Source organism: Canis lupus, chromosome 8, assembly GCF_048164855.1.
Source record: "Canis lupus baileyi chromosome 8, mCanLup2.hap1, whole genome shotgun sequence".
Lineage (NCBI taxonomy): Eukaryota > Metazoa > Chordata > Mammalia > Carnivora > Canidae > Canis > Canis lupus.
Genome location: NC_132845.1, coordinates 28,552,989 through 28,574,009, shown reverse-complemented (window position 1 = coordinate 28,574,009; position 21,021 = coordinate 28,552,989). Strand labels below are relative to the sequence as shown.

Below are 21,021 nucleotides of genomic sequence, written 5' to 3'. Positions count from 1 at the left end.
TGACATAAGATGAATTCAGAAATAAGATGGGAGGGAAAAAGCCATTTAGTGATCAAAGAAGAAGTAAGTACAGCAGCAAAGACTTCTTTAACTTATAAATATCAGCCATATTATTAATAACTATAATTATTAACCTCAAGTTGGTACCCAGGTGACTTATAATTTAGTATCAAGAATAAGACAAATATATAAGTAACTCTTAAAAATGATGGAATATAGGGAGTGAGGATGTATTACAAGGTTTAATGAGAAATGAGATATGGGACTCCGCAACCAAAAGGTTCTCCCCTTGAACTGCTTTTTTCCCCCCATGAACTCTTATTGTCATCCTTTTTCCTTGTCTCCAGGCAATTGTTTCTTCTACTCTCTCCCTGTTTTTCTCTATCCTCATTCCTTAATTTATCCAGTTCCAACCCATTTTAGGTCCTATGGGTTATCAATCCATGTTTTGATAATATCTCAATTTCCCCTGTCCCCATTATTCCTGCTGCATCCCATCTGGTTGCCCATACTGCATTCTCTTGGTTCTTCATATGGGCCATGCTCAGTTCTACCTCAAGACCTTTGCATATGTTGTTCCCTATGCCTAAAACATTCTATCTTGTCCTCAAATTCTTTTAACTCCTTGCTACTTCACCTAGCTAACACCTCTTCATTCTCCAGATCTCTGTCTATACTGCACATCAAGGAAGCCATATTTGATTCCCAGCTAAGTTAAACCCTTTTAAACATGTTGTGCAGAACCTTTTAAAACTCATAACAAGTGAAATTATCCATCAAGTCTTCTTTTTTGTTAAATTATAACCTCTGCATGGGGGGAGGTGGCAATTCTGTCTTAGTCATTGTTAAATCCCCAGTGCTAGTTTATCATTTGATACATGTTAGGCATAAATATCTGTTCCATACAAATAAGTGAAAGGAGAAAGAGACTCTAGGAACTCAGCTGAGATGATCAAGGAAGGATTTATGGCGAAGGAAGCTTGTGAGATAGATTTTGACACATAATGAGAGGCAGTGGGAATAGTTGGTGCTGAGGCTTGGAACAAGAGAGTTAGTGGGTGCTCAGAGAAGAGTGGGTTGTTCATTTTGTAGAGTGTGGGTCACATAAGATAGTAGGAAAGATTAGGCTGGAAAGAAAGGTCAACATAATATGATGGAAGGCCTGACTTGAAAATCAATACTTAATTTAATATCTGATAAAGAGACAAGGAAGAAACATAGTACACTGGCTAAAGGAAAGGGGAAAAAAAGAGACAGAGCATGTTGGAAACTTGTTCATGAACTCAGTGATAGTCCAGGCAGAAACAATAAAAAACTGAGCTGCTGATTGTAAGAAATGGATGGGGAAAAAAAACCCACAGTGATAGAAAGAATTATATGTTTAAGTTGAATTGTGTGGAGAAAGACTAAAATATTTAACTAAAATATTTGGGGGAGACAAGGAAAAGAGATAAGCCAGTGTGCCTCCTGATGTTTCTGTAAGAATAACTGGAAACATGGTGAATCCAGGAAAGTTGGGAAAATTTGGCTTTAGGGATGGTCAGGGAAAGAAAGTGATGAGTTCATTTTGTAACATTATTGAGCTACATTTTTAAAAAATCATCTAGAATAAAGTATTCTTAGGGTGTACATTCTGATCAATGGCTGAAGATTAATGTTCTATGAGATTTTATATTTGTACTCTAATGAGATTTTATATTTACATTTCTGTTAATTCCCTTAGTCATTTCATAAGCTTTTATACCAGAAGGGTGTTTCAAATAGTAGGATAAACACAGTGTGTCTTCTTGGAGAACTAATTTTATAGAATATTTGAGACAATAAATCACCAACCAACTTAATCCTCTTCCCCACTTAAAAATATTCTTACCTTAGAAGTACATGATGGATGAGAATACAAGATCCACATGGATTTTCAGACACACTCAAATTCCAGGAAATGTCATGCTTGTCAAACTGCTTTAGGGTCTATGTTCCTTGTCCCAATTTCTATATCCCTCACTTGGAGTTTATTTTGCTAAGTAAGTTGTCAAAATAGTTTTTCCACATTCATACAGCTGGTAAGTGGTAGAGCAAGAATCTTAAACCAGATCTCTATAGAGCCTTCTCTCTTACCTATTTCATTAGTACTTACTATCTATATATAATATTCAGATAATATCATATTTAGCATCACTAACCAAGTTAATGACAACATAAAGCCAAATACTTCCAGCTGGTACTTTTCAATTATGAATTAGCAAAGTCTCCAAGAATGTAATCAGAGCAAGTGATTTTTCACAGTGCTTGGGGAGAGTGAAGATGGGATCATCAAAAGAATTAGTGTGGTGTTTCCTAGTTCACTGATGATTAATCAGAAGGGTATGTTAAGCATTCTTTTAAGGCTCAATCCATCCTTCAAACTTTTAAAACAATGAGCTGCGATCACCTTCCTATCCAAAAGCTTGAAAGCACAATTTAGAAAGTCCTTCATAATCTGTGCCTAATTATTCTTCAGCAATGAATCCCCATACAACTAGCCCCAAATACACTAGATTTTAAACCATGAGTTAATACAATTAAAAGTCTTAAGACTTCAAAAGTAAGTAAGAGTTGGTCAGATTAAGGGGTAGGGAACAGGGTCTGTCTTTACAGAGGTAGAGAGTTCTAGGCAGCAACATGCAGAAACAACATCATGTAGGAAGAGGGAGCCAGGTCCACTGAAGAAGGCAATGGAAAGTCAGTGAAGGGCTTTGAGCAAGGAGTGACATACTCAGATCAGTCTGTACTTAAGAAAACTCACTCTAGGGGCACCTGGGTGGTTCAGCCAGTTGAGCATCTGACTCTTGATATCAGCTCAGGTCTTGATCCCAGGGTCACGAGCTTGAGCCCGGTGTTGGGCTCCATGTATGGAGCCTACTTAAAAAAAAATTACTCTAGACACTGCTGGAAATGATATTGACACACATGGAACTGTCACTACTACTTCCAGATGTCCATGACTTGTATAGGTAAGTGTGGAAACTGATAAATGAATTTACCTAACAAAACTGTAGTTTTGAAATCTTATCATATTTTTAAAAAGATTTTATGTATTTATTTATGAGAGACAAGGGGGAGGCAGAGACATAGAGGGAGAAGAAGGCTCCCTAAGAGGATCCTGATGCGGGACTTGATCCCAGGATACTGGGATCAGAACTTGAGCCAAAGGCAGAAAGGCGCCCCAGAAATCTTATCAGATTTTAAAATAACAGTAATTAAACACAAAGGCTTTCCTCTAAAAGCTTCATGGTGCACGTTAGTGTGCTTTTATAAACTTTAGTAACCATAATAAGCAAATTACTTTGGCGCACTGTATTTTTTAAATGTTCAATGCATGATATATAATACTACAGCATTCCCAAACCACTTTATAATCTTTTTAAAAAGTGCTTATTTAAATACACAAATATGATCAATGAATACAGAATTACATAATCACCAAGAGAAGTTGCTAGAGTTTTCATAATGGTCTCTTGGTTTTCCCTCTGCTGATATTGGCGCCAAAGAAATTAGGTTATAACTATTGTTTCTCTGTGGCTGAAGAGACATTTCCAAGTACAGAATGAATGGAGTTCATTCAGAGGCCTTGCAAATGGGCTGTGGCCCCTTTTTATGCATGATGGGCCCCAGCAAGGATATTTAGAACAAAACCAACTTTCACTTTTTAATGCATTGACAAGGTCCTCACATTTTAAAGGAGCTCCACACAGTGGATTTACTCAGGTTTATCTCTTCTGTCATCACAATTTCTATAGAAGAATATTAAGGATGCCAGGGAAGGGGGCTGAGTTTTCTGTTTTAATAACAGGGCAAATTATATGTTGTTTAAAGCCTAAATTATAGAGGATGTAGGAATTTCCAATTGATTAAGTTTGAAACAAATAATAATAACATTTGAGAAAGAAAAGAGCTTGATGGAGAGAACAAGTCCCTGTGGAAGGAAAAAAGGTGAAAAAGTCATGCATCTTTCAATAAACTTATTTATTTATTTATTTATTTTTGTGGTTACTATTGTTCCTGAATATATCAGGGCTGCATGTATTTTTTTTTGAACTGATTTTTTTTTTTTTTAAGACAAGATGAGACTCTACAGTTGGGAGAATAAAAGGTTATAACCCACTTCCTCCACGCCCTCTTGATACTCACCATCCACCCTTTGTGTGGTCTTTGGCTTATGCAGTATCCTGTCTCATTATGACTAGACATAAAGAGTCAAATAACTGTCATCAACAATATAGTATCAAATTGAAGGTCTCATTTTTTTAAATGTATCTATTTTGTCAATTTACTTTTTTTTTTCCTGTTTAAACCACAGAATAACCTCCTGCCAAGTTCACAGCTGGCAAAGGAACAGAGAAGTAAATTTTAATCTAATGCTATAGTTTTAGAACAACACAGTCAAAAGATTTTAATAGGAGGGGAAAGTAATTTCACATTATTTTACCTGAGATGGGATCATGACCTGAGTTGAAGGCAGTGAGTTCAATATTTAAAGGTTCACTAGGACTTTTTCCTATCTTAGCAAGGGAACTAATTTATTCCTAGGTTGGCCCAAGGGCGGATCTCTGCTTCGTAAAGTAATTTGTGGGTTGGCCTACAAAGGGCACACAGAAAACCAATGAAAAGAGAGTAACGAGGTAGAAAGAATACCGGTTCTTGGCATCTGCTTGCACTTCATTGCCTGCATTTCTGCCAACACAGATTTGGGCGAGATGGAGTGCAGCTTCCAGTGGCTGGCTGAGGAACCTGTCTGCTACCCACTTCATTCAGCAGCAGGGGACCTGTCATGTTCCTTCACACTGTGTCCTTTTGACGGACTTGATAGAAACTCTTCTTAATGGAGATACTAAAGATTAAAGACCAATTCTGAGACTGAATCATTCTAAGAGAGAAAAAATTATCCAAGTCAAGTGACACTATCTCTAACATAAGTTCTGCTAAAGACAAGACAGCTCCTCTGCAAAAGAAAACAGACACACTGTTCAAGGGTTAAAAGCAGCAGAGAGATAATTGCTAATTAATCCTTTCATGTTTTCATGAACCAAATATTTAACTTACCAACTATCCTAAGTCGTATTTTTATTAGAGAAATATTGTATAATGGCTGTGCATGTACTCTAAGCATTTTATTATATAACAATATTATGTAATTGCAGTGGAAATAATGATACAATCTATCTCACCAAGTTGTGGAGAGGATAAAATGAGATAAAAGTATATAGTGCTCATAATGGTACGCCTGGGTGGCTCAGCGGTTGAGCATCTGCCTTCAGCTCAGGGCGTGATCCAGAGTCCCAGGATCGAGTTCCACACTGGGCTCCCTGCATGAAGCCTGCTTCTCCCTCTGCCTGTGTCTTTGCCTCTCTCTGTGTGTCTTTCATGAATAAATAAATAAAATATTTTTAAAAAATAAAGGGCTCATACACCATATTCATGGTGCCTTATAATTGCTCAATAAATGGTTATTATTATTACTGCTGTTATGGAAACTGTTCATGTAAAGCTTTGTTTCATAGTCCAGCTAGAAACATCTATTAATGAAGACACTAGGGGCTAAATAGTAACTCTGAGCTTGAGTAGGATCTGGAAAAAAAGAGAAATTTTTGATCCAGAGGTATTTATAAGGTTTCAAAGCACCCCTAAGACTCAGGTTTTCTGTAATTTCCATAATTCCTTAAGTTTTTGAAGAGATATGCACTTTCAAGAAGTTAGGCTTTCACATTAAATTAAAGAATCTGAATCCTGGCTTCACAATTTAGTCTCTCTACATTTTCGTTTTCTCCCATGCAAAATGGAACTAATAATTCTCCCTACCCTCAGGGCCGTGGTAAGGATTACTGAAGACTGGAAGACCAGACCGTATGTGTAAATGCTTCAGGCAGTGCAGGGAATTTAGCAAGTGTTAAACAGATCTTAAATCACTACCATCCTCATTACCACCATTATGTCTCATTGCCTGAGATTATCTTTGATTTTCTATTCTCTTTGGTGTATAAGGAAGTTCTGATTTCAATTATTCTGTAACTGAGCATTCCAAAATATGAGGTCATTACTAACCTTCCTGTCTATAAACTGGGGGGATATCTGAGAACACAGTGGCTGCAAGGAAAATAATCACACATTAGTAGGCTAAAGAAAAGGAGGAGAACCCAGCAGGATACGAAGCTGCCTCACTCATCCCTCAGGAACCCCAAGGTCAGGCTTGTCCTCTTTGCTTTTCTCTGTCAGTGCCCTTGGTTTCCTTTGCTTCCTCAGCAAGGGTCCAGTCTCAAGTAGAATGACTTGTAAGCACATCTGTCGAGGGGGTGGGGAGCTGTCTCTAAATTCACATTCTTTTGTTTGTTTTTCTTAAAGATTTTATTTATTTATTTGACAGAGGGAGAGAGAAAGCACAAGCAGGGGGAATGGCAGAAGAAGAGGGAGAAGCAGGCTCCCCAATGAGCAGAGAGCCCGACATGGGGCGATCCCAGGACCTCAAGATTATGGGATCATGACCTGAGTTGAAGGCAGACGCTTAACTTACTGAGCCACCCAAGCACCCTCTAAATTCACATTCTTGAGAGACAATCTTGGTATCTTAGACAGATTCCCATACTAATACTTGATTTTGTTCCACTTGCCTCTCTTGGTTATCTCTCTTCCCACAGCTCTTAATTTCCAATTTCTGATTAAAAAAAAACAAAAGAACCTGTTTCCTAATTATGCTAGTGGACTCTTAAGTCAAGTTGGTTTAAACATATTCTCAAGAATTTGAATCTTGAGTAGAGGTGCCTGGGACAATGGGCTCCTGAGCTCCTAATCTCAAGTCCTCAGAATTGTCCTGGTTTTCTCACCTCTGTGAAGCTTGCTTTGGAGAGGTACCTCCAAATCTCTGAGCGACTCCAGCAGTTCTCCTTTTTAAAGATGGTCTCTGTCTCTTAAGCACTTTTCTGTTTTTTAGAACTAAAAGGCCTTCCAAAATAAAAAATAAAAAAATAAAAATAAAAGGCCTTCCAGCGCTGAGTTTTCTCTGGGGAATTTAATCAGCTATGATCAGTTAGGGACTTAGACAAGCCAAATTAAGCTAGAGGAGATGGCAGGTATAACAGGCAACTTGATATATCCATCACAGGGAAAAATGGGTTATAACAAAGGAGTACATTTGTATCTATATCTACCATAGCCCTAGCAGGATATAAAATACCTCATTTAACTGAATTCTATTTAAGTCCATAGGCATTCACTGAATAAGAATTCAGGGGATGTTTAAGTGGGCAAAGCTAAGTCTTTGCTTTCAAGTAATGTCCAGTTGAGGAGAAGGATATGTGTACACATATAATTGTAATATAAGGCAAGGTATCCTGACTACTATGCTAGATGAAATAAGCACACAGAGAAAAGAACAATTAATTTAGACTATGGGATTAGCCAAATGGATCAGCCTGCTAAGAGATTCAAATATCATGTTGTAAGCTACAGACATGAAGCAGAGAAGGATTCCTTTTCAGGAGCTATGGCTTTTTCACATCTTAAGCAATATAAGAAAGCAGAGTCCCCTGGCTTATAGGCACTTGGGAGATTTTACTGCTTTCCCACTCTCAACCTCACTGAGGCACGGGTCTAAGTAAAGGTGTATAGTGTCAGAACTTCTTTCTCCCCAGCAAAGTGTTTCTCTCCTCCCAAACCCTAATCCTGGGTTGGAAGGAAGTGTTACAATCCATGGCCCTACTTCTCCACCAAGGCTGTTTTCCATGCTTGAATTACTTCAACAAGGAGAAAATCTGAATTTATGGTCCCCACACTTTTGAAGTGGAGGTAAGTACATCATTTTTCTCAGATCTTAAATCTGATATTTCAGCACAAATTCTAGCCACAATGGAGTCCCTCAACCAAATTGAGTATCCACTGTGTTAAGGATGAGTCCTGGATACCAGTGTAACCTCTGCCTCCTTACCTTCTAGTCTACCCTGGCCCTGCAGGACTGCGGTTCTACCCCATATATAGCCCTTCTTACCTGAGAACTGATTTTCCTAATTCTTAACAGTCATCTCTCTGGCTGATGATTCTGAAGCCTGGGTCATGTATTCTAAGTCCTAGTCCAATAAGCAATTCTTTTGGAACACAAACTGATATTTTCCATACTTTAGAGCAGGGGATGAAAAACTATTTTCTATCAAGGGCCAGACAGTAAATATCCTAGGCTTAGAGGGTCTCTCTCTGTCCCAAGTATTCAGTCTGCCATTTTAACACTAAAGCAGCCACAGATAATACTTGAACAAATGGGTAGAGCTATGTTCTAATAAAATTTTTACAGAAGGAAGCAGTGATTTGGCCTCTGGGTGTAATTGGCAGACCCCCTTCTCTTGAGCATTACCTATGCATTCAGGATTCCTTAATACCGTGATCCATCTATTGGAGAGATAGCTCAACTCAATCTTTCTCAATCCCCCCCCTTTTTTGCAAAAGTTTAGGATAACTCTCCACATAGTGACAACACACAAGATGTCCATACACCTTACGTCAGTTCCTGGGCCACTCCAGAGCCATAATTAATATTTGTATGTGCCCCATCCTTCCCCCTAGAGTTAAAGTGAAAAAAAGAGAAACCAGAAATGGAATGGTATATCTATATATACATATAGCAGTTAAAAATAACAACTGAAAATAACTCAAAAAGCCTTTAAAAAAAAGTAACTGATCCTTAATTATGGAATAATAGGAAGGGAGAAAAGTTATGAGACAATAATCTGTTATATCCTGCATGGAGCAGATACCTTGGTCAAAAGTAAAGAAAAGTGGTGTTGCCTGGGTGGCTTAGTTGGTTAAGTGTCTGCCTTTGGCTCAGGTCATGATCCTGGGGTCCTGGGATGGAGCCCCACATTAAGCCCCACATCGAGCCCTGCATTGGGCTCCCTGCTCAGCAAGGAGCCTGCTTTTCCCTTTCCTTCTGTCTGCTGCTCCCCCTGCTTGTGCTTGCATTCACTTGCTCTCTCTCTTTCTCTCTCTATCAAATAAATAAATAAAATCTTTAAAAAGAAAAAAGGGAAAAAAGTAAGAAAATTGGTTGGGGGTATCCCTGGGTGCCTCAGCGGTGTAGTGCCTGCCTTCGGCCCAGGGCGTCATCCTGGAGACCGGAGATCGAGTCCCACGTTGGGGTCCTTGGATGGAGCCTGCTTCTCCCTCTGCCTGTGTCTCTGCCTCTCTCTCTTTGTGTCTCATGAATAAATAAATAAAATCTTTTTTTAAAAAAAGAAAGAAAATTGGTTGGGTTACTCCCTAGAAAGTGACAAGAAAACTGAGGCTCATAAAAATTAAATGAGAATTCCACATAGATATGTCATGGAATTACTCATTATGCTCACCTTGAAGCAAGGGAAGGCGATGGATTGCAATATCCTAGACTGGAAATCTGAATATACTTTCTGAGTAGGGTTGTTAAATAGAGTGATTTGTAAAAATATAGTGGGCTTAATAGGATTTTGTAAGTGATTTAAAAATATATAAAATAATAGTAACAATTGCCATTTAGTTAACTGTCAATTAAATGCCAAGGTGGTAGAGATTTTTCTGATTTAGCCATCCAACATCCATTCTCCTTTCTCCCAATAATACTTCCTATTCTTTCCTCTGGGAGATCATGCTTCTTGTGCTTTTGGTCCTTATGCTTTGAATGCTGCTGAAATTGTCCCTGATTCAAGAAGTGGGTATGTGAACTAGATCTGAATGATCAGAACATTGAATTTCCCTGGTCTTAAAAATGTTTCAGAGATGGAAACATGTGAATGTTATTTAATCAAAATGAGGCCAAGACTTTTTTTAGGTGTTTCTGAGAAGAGTTGCTTTTCTTTTTTTTTTCTGTTAGAGTGGAAACCTACAAGATGTAAATATGGAGTTGGTAGGAATCAGCATTAAGAACTTCTTCCATGATAAAGCAAATATCAAGAAAGGTAAGCAAGAGAAATGCAAGAAGATCACGTCCTGAGGATACAGTTGAACAGTAATATTTTAGTAATAAAACAAAATAAAAATAAAATAATTTCTAAAATTCTAACCAGTTTTCTTTTTTCCTCTCTCTATTCCTCCCTTTATCCTACCTTCCCTCTCTCCTCCCTCCTTTCCTCCCTTTTACTTTATGCCTGCAACTGAGAGTGCTAATACAATCTATTTTATGTTAGCCAGTACATATACATTTTTTTAATCCACAAAACAATCTTTTGGATGGAAATAATTATTCTCATTTTCAGATCAGTCAACTGAGTAATTGCATAGTATGCCCATGGTCATGCGCCTAATATGCCTCAAAGTGATGATTCAACCTCAGGTCAGTTTGACTCCAAAGCAGGTGGTCCTCACTGCACTTTGTTCTCAGGGGACAGGGCTCCTAACGGACCAAACCTTGAGGTTTCAACACCTCACACGTGCTTATAATTTAGGGGCCATAACTATGTTAGACGTATAATATGATAACACATTTGCTCTGGACTGTGATGGGAAAATAAATGATTTACTTTTGAAAATGTAGTGAATCCTTGACCAGGTCACAGGTGCATTTTATTTCATTTTATTTTATTTTATTTTATTTTATTTTATTTTATTTTATTTTATTTTAAGATCTTATTTATTTATATGAGAGAGAGAAAGAGGCAGAGAACACGAGTAGGAGGAGTGCAGAGGGAGAAGCAGAATCCCTGGTGAGCAAGAATCCCGATGTGGGGCTTGATCTCAGGATCCTAGGATCATGACCTGAGCTGAAGGTAGATGCGTTAACTGACTGAGCCACCCAGGCACCCCCACAGGTGTCTTTTAGAATGTTCATGAAATGATTGTTACAGACAAGCCATTTATAAAAAGTATTTCTTTAAAGTGAATGGCACTTTGTTCTTGTAGTCTAATGTCAGGTGTATGTCCAAGACAAAACTAAAAAAGTTGAACTCATACAAAACAGAGAGTAGAATGGTGGTTGCCAAGGGCTAGAGGAAATGGAGAGATGTTGGCCCAAGGGTACAGACTTCCAGTTATAAAATGAACGAGTTCTGGGGATCATTTGTACATAATGGTGATTATAGTCTGTGAAACCACATTGTATAGTTTGATTTGCTAATTAAGTAGATCCTAAGCAATTACCTACAAAGGTAACTATGTGAGGTGATAGATGTGTTAATTATCTTGATTACCATAACAATTTCACAATGCATATTACATGAAGTCATCACATTGTATACCTTAAAGAAATCATGTTGTACAAACCCAAATATATACAGTTTTTATTTATCAATGATACTTCAGTAAAGCTGGGACTTATCTCAGTTATTTACTGCTCTGAGATGACAATTTAGACATTTCAGTCTTTGCAATTCAAAAACACTAGGAGACTTTTGATTTGTTTGAAATAGATTCCAGTGACCTATCCTAATATATTATGGTAAAAGGAGTAAAGGGAAATTTCTCTGATATCCAAACTCATTTGAAAAATTTCCCTATTGCCTCAGCCTACTCTTTCTCCTCTAAGTAGATATAAAGACAGAAAGTGTGTACAGAATATAACATTATTTAAATGAAAATCATATCAGTGCTCTGAAGTAATCATACATTAATAGTTCAAGATTATTGACTTCCATGTTGTTACAACTTACATAAGCCATGTGGCTACATTAAAGTTAATAGAAAATTTGAGATCCCTTCTCAAATACATTGTATTTTAAAACAACATATTTTTATAATGAAAACTGTCTTGATATATTTCCTTATTCAGTACTATACAGTAATAATCTTTGATTGTTTCCTGACAAAATAGTATTTAACTTTAATTACAGTTGTGGGCATGTATTACAAGCTGCTCATTTGGAGAGGTAATTTATGTAGCAAATTTGTGTGTGGGTGTGCATGTGTGTGTGTGTGTGTGTGAGAAGGAGAAGGAAAGAGAAAGAGCACAAAAGAGGCAAAAGTGAATCATATTCTATTAAAATAATCTATAAATATTTAAATCTAAAAGTCAGTAGTTCCTTAGTTGAGGAACTTAGGAGAGGATGCGGTACAAATAATAATAGTGCTATTATGAGCATCCTCATTTTACTGATGAGAGACTGAGGAACAGAGAAGTTTGCTCAGTATTGCATGCCAGACTCTTTTTAAGATTTATTTATTCATTTTAGTATAAGAGATAGTGATCAAGGGATGGAGCAAAGGGAGAAGGAGAGAGAGAATCCTTAAGCAGACTCCCCACTGAGTGCAGAGCCCAACATGGGACTCAACACAGGGTTGAATCCCATGACCCTGAGGTCATGACCTGAGCCAAAATCAAGAGTCAGGTACTTAACTGACTGAGCCACCCAGATGCTTCTTGCATCTCAGACTCTTATTTTGTTTGGAAAGAGTGGTTCCCTATGAAGTTTCACACGTTGGGGAAAGTGTTACATTGCCAGCTTTCAGGATGAGTTCACTTCAGGCAGATACTGGGAACATAAGATGCCCTATTAATTTAAGAAGCCCTTTATACCGTATTTTTTGTTCTGGGCATCCCAGTACCATTACTTCATTGCTAAACTTAGTGCCTGGTATGCTCTAAATGTCTAAACATCTCTCAATGTCTGTTGTAGGATGAAAATGAGTATAAAAGTTTTTGTCTTGGACATACACCTGACATTAGGCTACAAGTGAAAAGTGCCATTCACTTTAAAGAAATACTTTTTATAAATGGCTTGTCTATAACAATCATTCATGAATATTCTAAAAGGCACCTGTGGGGGCACCTGGGTGGCTCAAGTCAGTCAAAGCATCTACCTTCAGCTCAGGTCATGATTCTAGGATCCTGAGATCAAGCCCTACATGGGGATTCTTGCTCACCAGGGATTTTGCTTCTCCCTCTGCCCTCCCCGTACTCATGCTCTCTGCCTCTTTCTCTCTCATTCTCTCAGATAAATAAATAAGATCTTAAAATAAAATAAATAAAATAAAATAAATAAAATAAAATAAAATAAAATAAAATAAAATAAAATAAAAGGCACCTGTGAGATCACACAGTATTTGTCTTTCATCAAATACTTAGCATCATGTCCTCCAGGCTTATCCATGTTGTTGCAAATGGCAGACTTTCCTTCTTTTTCTATGGCTGAATAATATTTATATATATATTGTATAGGTAATATATGCATGTTTGTGTGTATATATATATGTTATATATTATATTTTTATTATCCATTTATCTGTTGATGGACACTGAGGTTGTTTCCATAGCTTGGCTATTGTGAATAATGCTGCAGTGAATGTGAGAGTGCAGATATCTCTTTGAGAGACTGATTTCCTTTCCTTTGGATACAAGCCCAGAACTGGAATTGTGGATCAATTGGTTGTTCTATTTTTAATTTTTTGAGGAAGATCCCATTTTCCATAGTGGCTGCACCAATTTACATTCCCATGAACAGTGTACAAAGGCTCCCTTTTCTCCGCATTCTCACCAACACCTATCTCTTGTCCTTTTGATAATAGTTATCCTAACACCTGTGAGGTGCTATCTCATTGTGGTTTTGACTTGTTTTGCCTTGATGAGTAGTGATATTGAGCACCTCTTCATATACCTGTTAGTCATTTGTATGTCTTCTTTGGGAAAATGTCTATTCAGGTCCTTTGCTCATTTTTTTTGCTATATTGAGTTGTATGAGTTCCTTCAATATTTAGGTTATTAACCCCTTATTAGATATGTGGTTTGCAAATTTTCCCCCATTTTCATAGGCGATTGCCTTTTAATTTTTTTATTGTTTCCTTGCTTTACAGAAGATTTTTAGTTTGATGTAGTCCTAACTGTTTATTTTTGCCTTTGTTGTTATGCTTTCTTTGTCATGTCAAAAAAAAAAAAATTGTCCAGACCAATGCCAACAAACTTTTTCCCCTGTGTTTTCTTCTAGTTTTCCCTATGTTTTATGGTTTCAGGTGTTACATGTAAGTTTTTAATCCATATTGAGTTGATTATTGTATAAGGTCCAATTTCATTCTTTTGTTAAAATATATATTTCTCTTAGTGCCCATATAACGCTGAATGAAGCCATGTGGTGTAATGGTTAAAGAACAAGAACACTGATGTCAGACAACTGTGGGTTCAGATTCGGATTCTAGGTGAGGTTCTTAGATTAAATGCATTATTGTATGTAAAATACTTAGCATGGATGCTGACACTTGGTAAGCACATGCATATGTATAATAATGTTAGATTTACAAAATACAAATCTTCATAGAAAAGCTTTCAGTGATAAAGGAAATATCAAAAATTAAAAGCAACTATATATCCTTGAGCTTTCTTTACTAGTAACATATAAAAAAACATAAAAATCAAATTCTTTTTTAAAAAAGATTTTATTTATTTGAGAGAAAGAGAGAGCGAGCACAAGCAGGGTGAGGCAGCGAGAGAAGCAGACTTCCTGCTGAGCAGGGAGCCCTACCTGGGGCTCGCTCTCAGGACCCTGAGATCATGACCTGAGCCAAAGGCAGCCACTTAACTGACTGAGCCACCCAGGCACCCTAAAAATCAAATTCTTAATATAGCTCTATAAACTAAGAGTTAAATCACTTGGGCATATAAAAAAGACTAGATAAACAACAGGGAGATGCTATACTAATAGAGAATAATTCTTTTATTATTATGTAACTATTTTAACTATATTTAACTGTATTGTCCAACATCTTATTAGTTCAAATGCAATGTGAAATACTATACTGTGTGTTGCTCTACACTTTATTTGGTTAGTTATAGAATTTGCAGTTATTTGTTACTTTTTATAGTTTTTTACATACTTGATAGTGAGCTAAACACCTTAGTTTTGCTTCAGTTACACAATTATAAGATCTTTTTCATCACACAATTATTCTTTTAAAATGAATGTGGAAGTACAAATGTGCAGAGTGTAGACAGCTGTCCAAACAAAAGAACTCTATGTATCAGGACAGGTGCTGTAATTTTCCCCCAAATCCTTAACACAAGTGCTGGGTTTATAAAAAAAATTTGGAGGAGAAAGACTTAAACAAAAAAGAAATAAGAGAGAGAGTAGTAAAAGCAACATATTTCAATTTATTCCATGCACAAGAATAAAAAAATAATCCATGAAAACTTTAAAGAAAAGTATAGCGGATTGTCTGCTGCTTTGGAGGTATTTTGATATCACATAATAATCCCAGTTTGGAATACTTATTATAGCTAGCTAACCCAAGGCACTGGGTCAAAGTGTTACTAAGAATCACGTCACACTTAATAAACCTGAAGAATCAACTTAATTTACAAATTACTAGACTATGAGTTATTTCAGGGCAAGATCCAACTTATTCATCATGGTTTTCCCAGTACCTCACACAAACCAGGTAAGGATTAAATGAAGGAGCACAGACAACTGAAGACCTACACCTACTGGAAGAAAAGCCATACTGTGTTCAAATGGCACTCTCCCATAGGCTTAAATCAATAGCCAGGTGATCAAGAGCTGTGGTTCTCAGTCAGGGGAGATATTACCCCCAGGAGATGATTGCCACCATCTAGAGTAATTTTTTGGCTATCACAACTGTGGGGATGATGTTATCTGGAGGCTAGAGGCTAAGGGTGCTGCAAGCATCCTACAGGACACAGGACACCCTCCAGCCCCCCCCCTCCCCCGAACAAAGAATTATCTGGCCCACAATGTCAATAGTGGTAAGGTTAAGAAGCCCTGATGTAAAAGTTAACTGAATATTTACAACAGCATCAGTCATTCAGAGCAGATGCTACTAAACCCTACCTTGTTTAATTAAAATGTCTCATTATAGAATTTGCGACTCATTTTCCAAAAAGGGAAAGCTGCTAAAATGGATAGAAATGTGGAAGTAGAATGAAAAGCCTCTCATTTTCTCTTAGCTAATAGACAATTTTTCATACAGCTTTGTGTTTATCACTACATGTGATCTTTCGGAACTGGGGATGATGGTGAGTGACAGGGGTATGCTTCCACATGAGCTGTTGCTTTTCTCCTAGAAAATATATTGACTTTTATTAGTGAGACATTTAGAGAGGTCACATATGGAAGAAAGGCTAGAGTGGTGCTCCATATTGGCATAAGAATACTGAAATAGAAAAAGTAAAGACAATAATGATAAGATAGTCAAGATCTTTTGGGTGCTTTCAATCTGGCAGGCACCATACTAAGCATTTTACATGTGTTTTTGTTTTACTGGCAAGATCTACTAATTTCAGAAATTGAGAGTTCCAGAGAGAATACTATTTTCTTTTATAAAAAATATTGTTTTATAATTTCCCCTTGACCTGTTCCTTTCCTCCCCTACACTGAGACCTTCTGGAGGATAGGGTCTCTTGCCTTATTCATCATTGTGAACCAAAGGACCTGGCATTTTACCACAAAATAGGGCATTCATTACAAATTTGTTACATAAATAAGAGTACCCCTGCTCAATAAGACATAAATCCAGAGAAACTATCTGAAACACTCCAAAATCTGAGAAGAGAGGTTGTCACAAGCCTAGTCTGTGAGCTCCTCCATAAGTAGGATATCTCATTTATCTTTGCATTCACAGTGAATTCACAGTTACAGGAGAAGAGTCTAGCATATAATAGGCACTTAGAATATTTTGAATTGAATTAATCTGGAGACTATAACCATTTTCAGAAGTTCTTCCAAAACAGGGAAATGTGATCCACTCCTTTACTCGGATCTTGACTCAGCAAATACAGTTACTACTGTTTTTCACATGTACTTGTTTACTGCTCTTGTGTGGTTCCTGCTTTTTACATGTTCAGCTCTGATGATAACAATTAATGGCACTCAGACAAGGTCAAAGGGAGGAAGTATTTCACTTGGACAGTTTCTTTACCCAGCTATATATTTGTCAGTGTGAGGAGCAGAATATTTATATAAGTAAAGGCAAATATTCTTTTCTGAGTCTAACCCAGTGCTCTCCAGCTGCCCAATTAGATTGTTGCCTTATGTGGGGAGCCATCATGTGGTGCTGTGGTGGATACTGTGGGAAAGGGAGGAAGAAAAGAAGTAGAAACAAGTTGAATGTGCTGAGGCAGAAACTATAGGTCTATTTTGAGCATATCCCACCTGATGTTTTATCAACAAAGACAAGAACAACATGTCTTCTGTTTCTTAGGCACTCAAAAAGTTTTCACTAAGCTTCAAAAATCAAGCACATGGGGGATCCCTGGGTGGCTTAGCTGTTGAGCGTCTGCCTTCGGCCCAGGGCGTGATCCTGGAGTCCCGGGATTGAGTCCCATGTCGGGCTCCCTGCATGGAGCCTGCTTCTCCCTCTGCCTGTGTCTCTGCCTCTCTCTCTGTGTGTCTCTCAGTCTCTCATGAATAAATAAATAAAATCTTTAAAAAAAATCAAGTACATTGGCATAATAACTATAAAGTATTTGTTTGCTGTTCTTTTGTTTTAGAAAAGATGTTTTTTCATTCTCTTCATGAACTAATGTTTATGAAATGCTCTCATATACATGCTTTCTGTCATCGCCTGCACTGAGAAAATTATATAGAGAAGTTTCTGCCCTCTGAGTTTCTGTATTGCATGGAATAAGAGAGAATAGAAAAGAAGGTCACACTCCTTTCCTTTAAAATGTCATGACCCAAAATAATATATAAATAAATGTTTACTGTAATCAGGCAAAATTGGCAGTAGTATAGATATCGGCAAACTGAATGGAGAATCTATGCCCTCAGACCATGGATGGGTAAGTAAACATAGATATAATGCCTTCCAACTTCCCTCAACACAACTTCTGTATTTTGTTGGTTCTGAGATGAGAAAATGAGATTATCTCTTGGATAATCTCTGATCACTTTCTGTCTCCAACAGCAGATCCCTTTGCAGCCTACTACTGAAGGAATGGAAAGACCTCACAGTGGGCCACCAGAGAGCTACGACACATGCAAAGAACTTGCAACCCTCCTTGTTTCCTTATTTTTCCTGATTCCATTGGCAGAATTTTTTTCCTTGCCCAAAGCAGAGCTGCAAATGAAAGCAGCTGCCCAAAGTGGAGGAAGTTCAAAGACCAGAGAAGAAAGAGAAAGGAGGTGGGGGTCAAATGAGGAAAACAACTGAGGACAGCAAGAAGACTCTTGGCAACTCTGCCTTGTACAAAAGTCTAAAACAGAAAACATACGGGGGACAGATGGACTGGTGGCAGCCGTGGGCAAAGTGATGCACCCATAGGCTTTCAAGTGACAACTAAGTATTGTATTTTACAGATTCAAAAATTTTTAATGCTCCCAGGGCAAGAAATATTTCAAAGTATCTTCCTCTGAGCTTTTGGTGGCCACTTTTCTGGTTCCTGTCATACACTCATTCATGTTTCTGAATCATGCTACAGATGAAAACCTATCTAAAATTTTTGTATGAATTTCTCCTTTTGACTTAGGGGTTATCGAGAAAATAGAAGTATGTTTATTTCCAATCTGACTTCAAAGGGCCCACTTAGAGGAATTAGTGTATATCTGCATTTTTTATATATATTTTATGTATATCTATATTTTTTAACTACAAGTTTTAGTGCTTCATTAGATATTAATATTTAATCTTGAAATTATTATAAAAGGATTATAGTTAAAATGTTCCAATTAGTTGCTTTCTTTTGAAGAACTTAAAAGAAATAAAATAAATACAACTTATGAGACCTTACAGAATATATTTCAAAAACAGATTTAAAGAATATATAAATATCCTACTATATTTTAGGATTTTTAGAAAACTTTTATGCAAATTAATTTTACATAGTTTTGATTCAATGTTAATAATATGAATTCTAGCCTGTTGGAATTCCAAAAGATTGGAAAATTCCATGGACTGCAGATTCTGGAAGGAAATTTGAATATATTCACAATTTCAAGCATCTACATTTTTAGCACAAACATTTTCTATTGCCTCTTTAAAAAATATATTTACAAAGCAAGGGTAACTGTGAAATAGGACCTGCAAATGCTTGATCTCTGTAGAAATTTCAGGAACGCAACTACAGAACAGTAAACACTTTCTACAGACTGACTGCCAAATCTACAAGTCTCTTCTTTCAGTCAACACTTTCCCACCATCGTGAGAACCATTTCTCATTAACAACCAAATTGTTTTCAGATGCAGTGCTATAAGGGGTTTCCCTAGAAACCATTTGGTAAAAGACTGTGGCTTTCTTCCATAGAATCTCAAGCAGTGAAAAGGCAGATTTTCTGGCATAAATCAAACCCAATTTCTAGGGTTCACTAAACCCTTTCTCCTCAAAATAATGTTTTGTGACTTGATCTTAGCAGTTAATAGTACATGCAGGAGAGGTGGTGTGAACCAGTTCTGAATGAATTTTATTCCATTTCTTTTGTCATTCAATTGAAACCATTTCCAGGGCTTGTTATACCTTGATGAAGGTTTAACTGTACAACGGATGGACAAAATGGTACATTTTATTGTATAGCAAAATCTGTACATTTTTTCCTACTAAGTTGCCCAGGTGAATTAATCTTTTTTATTGAAAGGATAATACCATTTGTTCTGATTTCAGAGTTGTTCTTGCTTGTATATTTACTTTTTAAAAAAGAAGTTGGGCAACACAGAAGTTTTTGTACTAAAAATATAGATACTTCATCTGGCCAATATATACAAATATATATCAATAATGTTTAGGAAGTTATGACTCATAAGAAATACACTGAAAAGAGGCATTTGTATTAATAATTATGTCTCAAGTATGGACTTGGCAGGATATCTTAAATGGAAATCTAAAATTATTACTGGGATGGAATCATGATTTTCCATAACTCCATACCTTTTGCACACATTGTTCTTTTTGCCAGCAATATACATCTGCCTCCCAGAAAAATCTTATTCCTTTCTCAGTCTCTACTCAACTATCTCCTCATTCATTCATTCACTCATTCATTCAATAATTTTTTCACTGAGCACCTACTATATGCTAGATGCTGCGCAGAGAACATGGAGCCGATGGGTGAATCCGAATGGACTGATTCTTCCCTAACTTTAGACAGAGTTACCATCAGCCATTTAACAAGTATCTAAGAACACTCACTAAGAACTAGTTCTAGACACTTGCCACTTGCCATATTGCAATCGTTCATTTGTGAATCTACTTTACCTATTTGGCTATGAGCTTTTTGAGGAAAGAGCTTTTACATATTTTTGTATTCCCAATACCTAGCACAATTTCTGGAACACAGCAGGAAAAAAGTAAATTTTTGTTGAATAAATGACTAGAGTTAACTAAAATATTCTAGCTAATAAAACAAGCTTTCTTCTACTTTAAAACTATCAATAGTATAACATAGGTTTACAAAAGTATCAGTTCTGATTTGCTAAAAACTTCAGCCAAGTATTTTAAAGAAGTGAAAGGTGGAAATCAGAAAAATGTACAAGCTGCTCTAAGAAGTTTGGCAGCTAGAGATGTGGCCATGTTACCTGGCAAGTCTTTCCCAACACTGAATTATAGGATGATCCATCTAAATTCAAAAAATACTTCAAATTAGAATTTTTCTTCTTAATTATATGACACAAGTCTTGTGGCAATTTGGTCTGAAGATATTTGAATTTAAAAATTCAAACCTTTGTTTCCAAAGGCATTTCACTCAGAGTAAATCCTCCAAATCCCTACTTTAACATATAAGACCTTTTAAGATCTGTCACGCTGCCCCCTCCTTTCCAACTTTACCTCAAACCACTCCCCCTTTTCCAAGTGCTCTTACCAGACTAATTTCTTGCTATTCCTTGATATCCAAGTAATTTTGCCTCAGGACCTTGGCACTTGCTTCTCCCTCTGCCTGGACAGCTCTTCCTCACATACCTTGAAAGTTCACTTTCTCCTTCCTATAGGTCTTTGCTCAAATGTCACCTTTTCAGAGAGGTCTTCTTTGACACCAAATCTTAAACAGCAGGCCTGTCCTCTCCACTCTGAAGCACTTCTAATCCCCTTATACCCTACTTTAATTTCTTCATAATATTTGCCACCATGTAACATAATATCTATTACTTTTTTTCTTTTGGTCTGTCTTT

At 36.9% G+C, this 21,021-nt stretch overlaps 2 long non-coding RNA genes across 18 annotated transcripts in view; one reads left to right on the top strand and one right to left on the bottom strand.

Moving 5' to 3' along the window:
• Positions 1-21,021, bottom strand: part of LOC140638053 (uncharacterized) — a 148,189-nt gene that overhangs the window by 86,345 nt on the left and 40,823 nt on the right. Inside the window, exon 2 of one of the 17 annotated variants that reach the window (XR_012035178.1) lies at positions 4,672-4,867. The exons of the other annotated variants lie outside the window; for them this stretch is intronic. This is a non-coding gene — a long non-coding RNA (uncharacterized lncRNA). The remainder of the gene's footprint in view (positions 1-4,671; positions 4,868-21,021) is intronic. 17 annotated transcript variants of the gene reach the window in all.
• LOC140638054 (uncharacterized) lies at positions 6,078-18,450 on the top strand. The gene is made up of 4 exons (XR_012035182.1): positions 6,078-6,216; positions 9,863-9,947; positions 14,016-14,109; positions 17,830-18,450. It is a non-coding gene; the product is annotated as an uncharacterized lncRNA (long non-coding RNA).